Here is a 10,050-nt window from a genome sequence, read left to right on the forward strand (position 1 = left end):
GGGGTGTGGGAAGAGACTGGACAAAAATCATACACCTATGGATGAGGACAGTGTGGGGGGGGTAAGGGCAGAAGGTGGAGTGGGAACTGGGTGGAGGGGTGCTATTGGGGGAAAAAAGAGAAACAACTGTAATAATCTGAACAATAAAGATTTAATTAAAAAAATTAAAAATTGATTATAAACTTGTGGCTTTAACAAATGGGTGGTTCCATGTGGTGCCGGTAATGGGTTTGTCATGGGTAACTTCCTTCTTTGAGAATTTTATTTTTAAAGTCACTAAAGACACAGGAGTGGGGCTGCTTGAGTGGAAGGATGGCAGGAAGAGAAGTGGTCAGAGAGAAGGAGAGTGAGCCTCTGAGAGCGTGTCTGCTCATTTCTGTTTCAGGACACAAGGTGAATGTGCCGTGTTGCTCCCAGGTGTCTGGGGATGTTGACTGCAGCCTTCATATTTCACATGAGGGCCCCCTTTGGCGCTTTCTGTGACACAGAGATGAGTCTACCCTCCCACTCACATATTACTTTTTCAAACGTGCTAAATCAACAGCTTTTGCTGACATCTTTGGCATTTTCTTTAAGGAGCATCTTGGCTTCATGTGGGGGTTGGTGGTTAGTAATTGCTCACTCACTGGTGAAAAGCTTTTAAGAGAATACTTTACAAATGTACAGTTGATGATACAAGTCTCACCAGAGTTAGAATGTGCTGCTAGTTAGTTCCAGCAGCTGGAAGTTGAAAAGCAGGCCTCCAGATGTGCTTTCTGGGGGTAGTGTCATAGTTATTCAGGATTCCCGAGGGGTTTAGGTAGTCAGTGTCTCTGGAGCTTATCCACTTATTGGTCCTTCAGGTAAACAGCTGTTGGTCTTGGTGAGATGCGTTAATTCATGAAATCATTCAGGTGCTCTGTACCAGGTGCTGTGCAGCTTGCCGGGATCCTGCAGTGAGCGGCACAGAAGCCTGCATGCAGTCCAGCTGTCTTTGTGGGTCACAGCAGTAGACTAAGCTCTGCTTGTCCTGAAGGCTGTCCCAGGCAGTGCACTATTGTACTTTCCTACATGGGCTTAGGATTCATAAAGCAAGTACAAATAAGTTCCTGGTGCGGCAAGGCCTTGGAAAAGTTGTTAAACCTTCCTACATACACTTTCCTTATATGTACAATGGAGGTAATAGCAGTACTAAGACCTGGAGTTATTAGACTATTAAAAGAGATGATATATGTACAAACTCAACACTAAGTTTAGCATTTAGTAAGTCCTCAATATATATCAGGTATTATTATTTTTGGACACAAGCCTGGGGGACAGGGTGTAGATGAATTTGCAAATATTCACTATGACTATTAAAAGCAACAAAAATAGTACCATTGTTTATTTTTTTGTTTTTTTAATGTGCCAAAGACTGCAAATTTGGGCTCCTGTCAATAAGTGGTTTCTCTGAATTTTGAGAAGGCTCACTTATAGTTATGTAAATGCATGCTAAGCTGAAAATAAAGGGTCACTGTTTAAAAATTGACAAATGTATATAATATATATAACAACTATCTGGCTCTGAATTATGTGATTCTGTTTGAAAGGGATGAGGGAGCTGTTGGCTGGTCCATTTTCTCTTAAGCTGAAAAGTTGAAAAATGTAAATAGTTAAAAAAAAATGCAATGAGTTCCAAAGGTATGAAAATCCCCGTGGTTCAGTCCCCAAGTCCTTTCCCACTGAAGCAACTACATTGCCATTATTTTTTTTGTGTGTGTTTTCTTCTAGGAATAATCTGTGCATAAGCAAATTTATGCTAAATATTTATCCTCTCATTATTATGTACTAGAGGCCTGGTGCACAAAATTCGTGCACTGGGGGGTGGGTGTCCCTCAGCCTCGCCTGCACCCTCTCCAATCTGAGACCCCTCGGACATCCCTCTCACAACCCAGGACTGCTGACTCCCAACCGCTCGCCTGTCTGCTTGCCTGATTGCCCCTAACCGCTTCTGCCTGCCAGCCTGATCACCCCCTAACCACTCCCCTGCCAGCCTGATCAACACCTAACTGCTCCCCTGCCTGCCTGATAACCCCCAACTGCCCTCCCCTGCTGGCCCAGTTGCCACCAACTGCCCTCCCCTGCAGGCCTGGTCACCCCCAACTGCCCTCCCCTGCAGGCCTGGTCATCCCCAACTGCCCTCCCCTGCTGGCCTGATCACCCCCAACTGCCCTCTCCTGCCGGCTATCTTGTGGCGGCCATCTTGTGACCACATGGGGGCGTCCATCTTGTGCGAGGCTGTGACGGTCAGTTTGCATATCACCTCTTTATTATATAGGATTTTTAATTGTGGTAAGATACACATAACATAAAACTTGTCACCTTAATCCTTTTTAAGTGTACATACTAGTAGTGTGAAGTATATTCACATTGTTGTGTACCCATCACCAGAAATTTTTCATCTTGCAAAACTGAAACTCTACCTACCAGCAGTGAGATTTCCTATTGCTCCACATCCTTGACAGCATTTGGTATTGCCAGTGCTTTGGATTTTAGCCATTCTAATAGGTGTGTATCGTTACCTTATTGCTTTAGTCTATAATGCTCTAGTGACATTTTCATATGCTTATTTGTCATCTATATATCTTCTTTGGTGAGGTGTCTAATCAGTCTTTGCTTATTTTTTAAATTGGGTGTTTGTTTGTTTTTACTGTTGAGTTTTAAGAGCTCTGTCTATTTTGGATACCAGTTCTTTCTCAGACTTTTGCTTTGCAAAGATTTTTTTTTTCCAGTCTGTGGCTTGTCTTTTTATTCTCTTAAAGGTGTTTTTCACAGATCAGAAGTTTTTAATTTTAATTAAGTCCAACTTATCATTTTTGTTTCATGGATCGTATTTTGTTGTATACAAGAAGTAATTGCCAAACACAAAGTCATTTGAATTTTCTCCTGTTATCTACTAGGAGTTTTAAACATTTGTGTTTTACATATAGGACTGTGATTGATTTTGAATTAATTATTAGAAAATGTCAAAGGTCTGTATAGATTTATTTTTTTACATGTGGGTGTCCAGTTGCTCTAGCACTATTAAACATTTTTAATTAAGTTTATTGGGGTGGCCCGGCCAGCATGGCTCAGTGGATGAGCGTCAACCTATGAACTAGGAGACCACTAATCCTCATGGAAATGCAAATAAAAACCACAACAAAGTATTATCTCACACCTGTTCCTGTGTACCTGTGTGCATGTGCGCATGCATGTGTATAAAATGGAATATTACTCAGCCATAGAAAGGAGATCCTGCCATTTTTAATGACATGGATGGACCCTGAGGGCACTATACTAAGTACAATATCACTGTATGTGGATCTAAAAGAGCAGAGAGTGGAATGATAGCTGCCAGGGCCCATGGAGTGGAGGAAATGTGGAGATGCTGGTTGAAGATTACACACTTCCTGACATAAGATCAATAAGTCCTGGGGATCTAAGGTACAACAGCATGGTGATTATAGCCAATATTACTGCATTGTACACTTAAATGTTGCTAAGAGAGTAGCTCTTAAATATCTCACCACAAAAAAAGGAATAGTAATTATGTGATGTAATGGTGGTATTAGCTAATGCTATGGTGTAATCATTTTACAATATATAAGTATACCAAATAAACATGTTGTATACCCTAACCTTACACGATATTACATGTCAATTATATCTCAAGAAGCTGGGAACAAGCAAACAAAAGACACAAGGAGAAGATATCCATCTACAAGCCAAGGAGAGAGGCCTCAGAAGAAACCAACCCCCCTGACACCTTGATCTTGGATATCTAACCTCCAGAACTGTGAGCCTTACATTTCTGTTATTCAAGTCAAAAAAAAAAAAAGCACCACTAATTTAGTAGAAAGTGCAGATTATAGTGTTTACTCTCAGATTTGAAAATATTTATAAATTAGAGTAGAAATATTTTAACTTTTTGTTGATAGTATTGATTTTCCATCTACATAGTTCTGTACTAGTTCCTTTTATCAGCATTCAACTTATGTGGAGAAGGAAATGTATACATAGAGACCATACACTCAAGTAAACTCAGCAAACTGTTAGATTAAAGCCATTTTGCCTCAAATATTTATGTATTAGCCTGTCTAGTCTGGGGCTGCCACAGCCCATTCAAATGTAAAATTCTGCAGATCTGCATAGCTATGCAGACAGTCTGAAAACCATTCTGTCTACCTTGCCACCACTAAGAGATGGGAAAAGTAAATAAAGTGATGGTTTTTTCTCCAGAACTGAAGGGCGTTGAAAATGCCAACAAGTATAATAAGCAGTTTGCTGTTCTGTCTATGTGCACAATAACACACCCCTGGCTAATGTTTCTAAAGTGAAATATTTATTAGCACTTGAAAGAAACAAGGCGTTGGCCCAACTAAAGGTAGTGAAATCCATCTTAATCTCTTAATCCTCTTTATTGCTCAAATACTAGCATTATTCATACTCATCTATTAACTAAGGGGTTACTTAGCGAGATAACATGGGAAGTGTAGTATCGAAATAACTTAAAAGAGGTGAGGTAGGATGACAGGCATGGTAAGTGGAAAATTTAAGGCTCACAATATTTATTTCATAAGGAAATTTGATAGTAATAGAAGATGCTTTTTTCCCCCTCACCTGAGGATATTGTCCATTGTTTTCCAGAGAGAACGGAAGGCAAGAAGTGAGGAAGGGAGGGATGGAGGGAGGGAGAGAGAGAGGGAAAGAGAGAGAGAGAGAGAGAGAGAGAGAGAGAGAGAGAGAGAGAGAGAAAGAGAGAAAGAGAGAGAAACATTGATGTGAGAGAGACACAGGGACTGGTTGCCTCCCTCACTCTCCTCGACCGGGGGTGGGGAGCAAATCAGCAACCCAGGAAGGTGCCCTTGACTGGGAATCAAACCTGAGCTCCTTTGGTGCCAGGGTCAATGCTCTAACAATAGAGCCACACCAGCCAGGGCAGAAAATGCATTTTTAAATAAATAAAAAGTAGTTATCCTCAAATAAATGCAATTCGATTTAGGTAAACAATTTCTGTAATGTAATTCTGTTACAGGTAATTCTTACAGAACTCATCTTATGGTTTCATTGCAGATATTTTCTTGTTATTTTAAATGACACCTCTGCAGTTTGAATTAAGAATACAATTTTACATCATGCATTCACTCATGAGTGCATGCAACCCCCCCTCAATGTAGAATGAAGAACATATCTTTTTTGAGATAAAGATTATGATCCAGAATGGTTTTACATTATCTTACTATTCACAGAATTCCCTGTGTTATTCAATATATGCTCTTGCTATTTAAAAAATATGATATCCGAAGCCTGACTTTTAGAAACTGACCCATAGCAATTGTCTAGCAGAGCCTTAATAAAATAAAGGAAATCCCACACAGCAAGTACACCCCAGTGTTAGTTAGCTGGGTTACCCTTGATTCCTTCCATGCCTTAGAGAAAAAGCAATGAGTCTTTGTAAACCACTCCCAGGAGAGTGATGGTGAGCACCACTTATCCACACACCAGGCTGACTGCCCATCGTGGGCCCCAGAGAGTGCACACTTGGCTGATGTACACAGGTTCAACGATCCGAGATACACTTACGGAAGCTGTTAACCAGCCCATGTACACACTCTGAGGTTCGAGTGCACACTTGGCTGATGTACACAGGTTCAAGGATCCGAGATGCACTTACGGAAGGAAGCTGTTAACCAGCCCATGTACACACTCTGAGGTTTTGGTCCCAGAATTTTTGAATATAATGTATATGACAATGTGGGATGGATAGCCTATCCCAATTAGCACAGCCGATGTGAGGAACTGGGACAGATGGATCATGGGGATGTAGAGGCACCCAGCCTGTTCAATTGGGCAACCAGTTGGTCCTTCACTGCGATCTTCTCTTGGAGACCTCCAAAGAGTAACAATCATTTCCCCAAATGTGTTCTTAGGGATTCCATTGTTATGTAAATCTTCCCACTGTATTTTGGGAAAGTGATTTCCCCAAGGTAACAAGCTGAGGAAGCCAACCCAGACAATGAGTCCTCCCAGTAGAATAGCACACTAGCCAGTCTTTTGGAAAGTAATTTAATCTCCATGAAAATAATAACTGCCTCCACTCCAAGAGCAGCAAGTATATTCCATCACATAGCACAGCCTGTTCTCGAGTCCAGGCATACATATCTATTATTAATGGAGTAAAGATGGTTTCCAAAAGAGCAAAGATAGGACCATGGAAACAGAACATTGGTAGTTCCAACAGCAACTTGATCATTATGTCCCTGGGGAACCTGAACTTCATCTGTACTTGCTTCTTCAAAATTAATATTTTTACACTGCTGTCCTGAGTCATCCACACTATGTTCTTTTACTATAGTAAGACTCAGAAAAATATTTAAAATTCCCAGGAAGGTGCCAAGTAAAACTGGTGCTGTATACGTGTTTATCTGCAGCTTTACAGTCTTCATGCCATGCCCTTTTCTCCAATGAGTGTGAAACAGTTCTGAAAACTGGACCTGGAATGAAACTTAGTACTTGGACATTCACTTGTGTTTGCCATGGAATTTGTTCTTTCCTGAATGGAAGTAGCACCAGCAATACGTGATCTATAACTGCTATATTTCCTGCTCTGAATCCCACTAATTCATTAGCAACCAATATGTACTATTTATGATGAGAAGCTAAGACATGGACATACAGATAGAGGCAGTTGGCTGCCACTGAAATGAAGGTGGACACAATGAGACATTCTTTTCTTGATCAATAATTAGACCACAAATCAAATGTAGGTAAAGTTACCATTTTGCCAAAACTAAATTAAACAATAACCCAGCCCCCAAAGAACTCGCATTAGAGGTTTGATCAACCTTTTAGAGATATGGCCACATTGACATTATCACAATAGAAAATCCTACACTTCATCAGCTCTTCAACTGCTCCTCAGTTTCTATAATACCCCATTTTCTCCAGGTCTCTCGAGAAAGGCCACCAGCTTCCACTACTGTCCTGGCACGCCTTGCCTTGCCCAGTATTACTAATGCCAATAAAGTGGTCATTACCAGGGGTGCAGGAGGGTGAGGGCGGCTTCCTCCCACACCTGCTCCTAAGGTTTTCTATATATAGACTCATGTTATCAGCAAATAATGACAGTTTCACATCTCATTCTCAATTGGGATGCCTTTTATTTCTTTTTCTTGCCTGATTGCTTTGACTACATCTTCCATTACTATGTTGAATAAAAGTGGTGAGAGTGGACATCCTCATCTTATTCCCAATTTTAGAGGAAAAGTTTTCAGGTTTTCACCACTGAACTTGATATTAGCTGAGAGTTTGTCATATATAGCCTTTATTATGTTGAGGTACTTTCCTTCTATACCCATTTTATTGAATTTTTTAAATGTATATTTTTTATTGTTGATAGTATTACAGATATCTCCCATTTATCCCCATCCTCCCAGTCCCTACCCACCCCCACCCCGGTCTTCACCAGCCTATTGCCTATGTCCATGGGTTACGCATATAAGTATATAAGTTCTTTGGTTTATCTATTCTCATCTCTCCAACCTCACATCAAGGTATGTCAGTCTGTTTCATGCCTCCATGGTTCCGGTCTTATTTTATTGGTCAATTCATCTTGTTCATTAGATTCCACAAATAAGTGAAAGCATGTGATATTTGTCTTTCTCAGATTGGCTTATTTCACTTAACATAATAATCTCCAGGTCCAACCATGCTCTCTCAAAGGGTAAGAGATACTTCTTTTTTGCAACTGTATAGTATTCCATTGTGTAAATGTACCACAGTTATTTTATCCATTCGTCCACTGATGGACACTTGGGCTGTTTCCAGATCTTGGCTATTGTAAATAATGCTGTTATGAACATAGAGTTGCATATATTTTTTCTGATTGGTGTCTCATGATTCTTAGGTGGCATTCCCAAAAGTGGAGTCACTGGTACTGTTTTGCTCTTAATTCAGCAGGTTAATAAGTAGAGGCCTTTCTTTTGCTTTCCAGTAGATGGTGCTATAGGGCAAGTTTCTGTTTACTTTACTGGTACCTCTGGGATCTCAGTGGGCAGTGTTGCCTTGGTCATGGAATATGCCCTGTATTCCCTAAGGTGGTGGGCTTCCTCTCCGTGTCTGTGTTTCCTCTGTCTCGGGTCCTATTCCTGTGGTGGGATGTGGCATGTGATGGGGCTTCAGGTTTGTACGTTTTCAGAGCTGCTTCTCTGTAACCAGAGACCACCTGCTGTTCTGTGATATCCCGACACCTCTGCTGCCTCTACTGGGTTCTACCCTGAGTATTGGGTAAAGTGGGGGTGGGGGGTGGGCGAGGACACTTCTTAAGTATGTGGCTTTGCTTTCTTGCGAACATTGGCTGCTGGTAGTCCACAGCAGCCACACCACTGTGCTGTGTGTCTGCCTGTCACCAGCTATACCTGCAGTGGCTACTTAGGCCAGAATGTTTGGTCTGTGCCACCTACCCTCAGTTGCTGTGTAAGGGCTGCAGCCCAACTCCTACATTGCTACCATGTCAGCTTGGCCAGCAGTAGGCACTGGACTGAATCTGCAGACTTCATCTCTGTTTACCCCCATTCTGCCTCCTCTGCTTATTTTGATATGCTTATCTTCAGATGTCTCGATGCATGGATCTCTCAGATATGTTTGTGTGTTGAGAAAGGCATCCTTGTTGAACTGTAGTTATCTGAGTTGTAACTTTAAGGGTGGAAGTAAAGTGGTCTTCTTATTCTGCTATGATGCCGATTTCACTCTTCACCGTTTATTAAAAATACTCTGCTTTCTCCATTTAATTGCCTTTGCTTCTTTGTCAAACTTGACTATATTTTCGTGGGTCTATTTCTGGGCTCTCTATTATGTTCCATTGTTCTAATTGTCTATCCTTTCATCAATACTATACTGTCTTGATTACTACTGTATGTAGCTTCATAGGAAGTCTTCAAGTTGAATACTGTCCTCTTACTTTGTTCTTTTCTTTTAATATTGCATTGGTTGTTTTGGGTCTTATGCCTTTCCAAATAAACTTTAGAATCAATTTGTTGATATCCCTAAGTAAGTTGCTCTGATATTGATTGAGATTGCATTGAATATATAGATCCAGTTGGGAAGAACTGACATTTTAACAATACTGAGTCTTCCTATCACTGCACATAGAATTTCTCTCCATTTAGATTTTCTTTGATTTCTTCATCAGAGTTTTGTAGTTTTTCTCATATAAAGTTTGGATACATTTGTTGGTTTATAACTATTTCATTATTTTTTTGTGTTAATATAAATGGTGTTTTAATATAAAATTCCAATTGTCATTGTTTTAAAAGAAAACAGTTGACATTTTTGTGTATTAACCTTATATCCTATAAGGTTGTAAATTGTTTATTAGTTGCAGAAGTTTTTTGTGAATTATTTGGGATTTTCTATATAGACAATTATGTCATCTTAAAAATAGGTTTTTTTCTCAATCAGTATACTTTTAATTTCCTTTTCTTGTTTTATTATACAGCTAGAGCAGTACAGTATTCAAAAGGAGTCATGAGAGAGGACATCTTGGCCTTGTTTCTGATTTTTAGTAGGAAAATACAAAGTTTCTCACCATTAAGTATAAGTTTAGCAGTAGGTTTTTGTAGATGTTCTTTATTGAGGTGGGAAAACTTCCCTCTATTTCTAGTTTGCTGAGAGTTTTAGTCATGAATGAGTATTGGATTTCATCAAATGCTTTTTCTATATGTATTAAATGATAACATGATCCTAGGCCTCCAGCTGTCTTTACGTTACTGATCTTCAGTTTAATCCCATTGTGGTCTGATTGCATGTTTGTGTGATTTCTATTCTTTTAATTCATTGCAGTGTACTTTATAGCTCATAATGTGATCTATCTTTGTATATGGTCCATGTGAGCTTGAAGTTAATAATGCGAATATTTTTCAATAGATGGAGTTACACATATGTTGATATATATGCGATTTGATATGTATGCTATTTTGTTGTATTGACAGCAAGCTTCAAAACTTCATATGTCAAATTTTCTGAAGGTGTTAACATCATAGATATTTTTAC

At 39.8% G+C, this 10,050-nt stretch overlaps 1 pseudogene; it reads right to left on the minus strand.

The window, feature by feature from the left end:
* Window positions 1-5,407: 5,407 nt before the first annotated feature.
* Window positions 5,408-10,050, minus strand: part of LOC102243461 — a 17,242-nt pseudogene continuing 12,599 nt past the window's right edge.

The sequence above is a fragment of the Myotis brandtii genome, unplaced genomic scaffold, assembly GCF_000412655.1.
Source record: "Myotis brandtii unplaced genomic scaffold, ASM41265v1 scaffold298, whole genome shotgun sequence".
In the NCBI taxonomy this organism is placed as follows: Eukaryota; Metazoa; Chordata; class Mammalia; order Chiroptera; family Vespertilionidae; genus Myotis; species Myotis brandtii.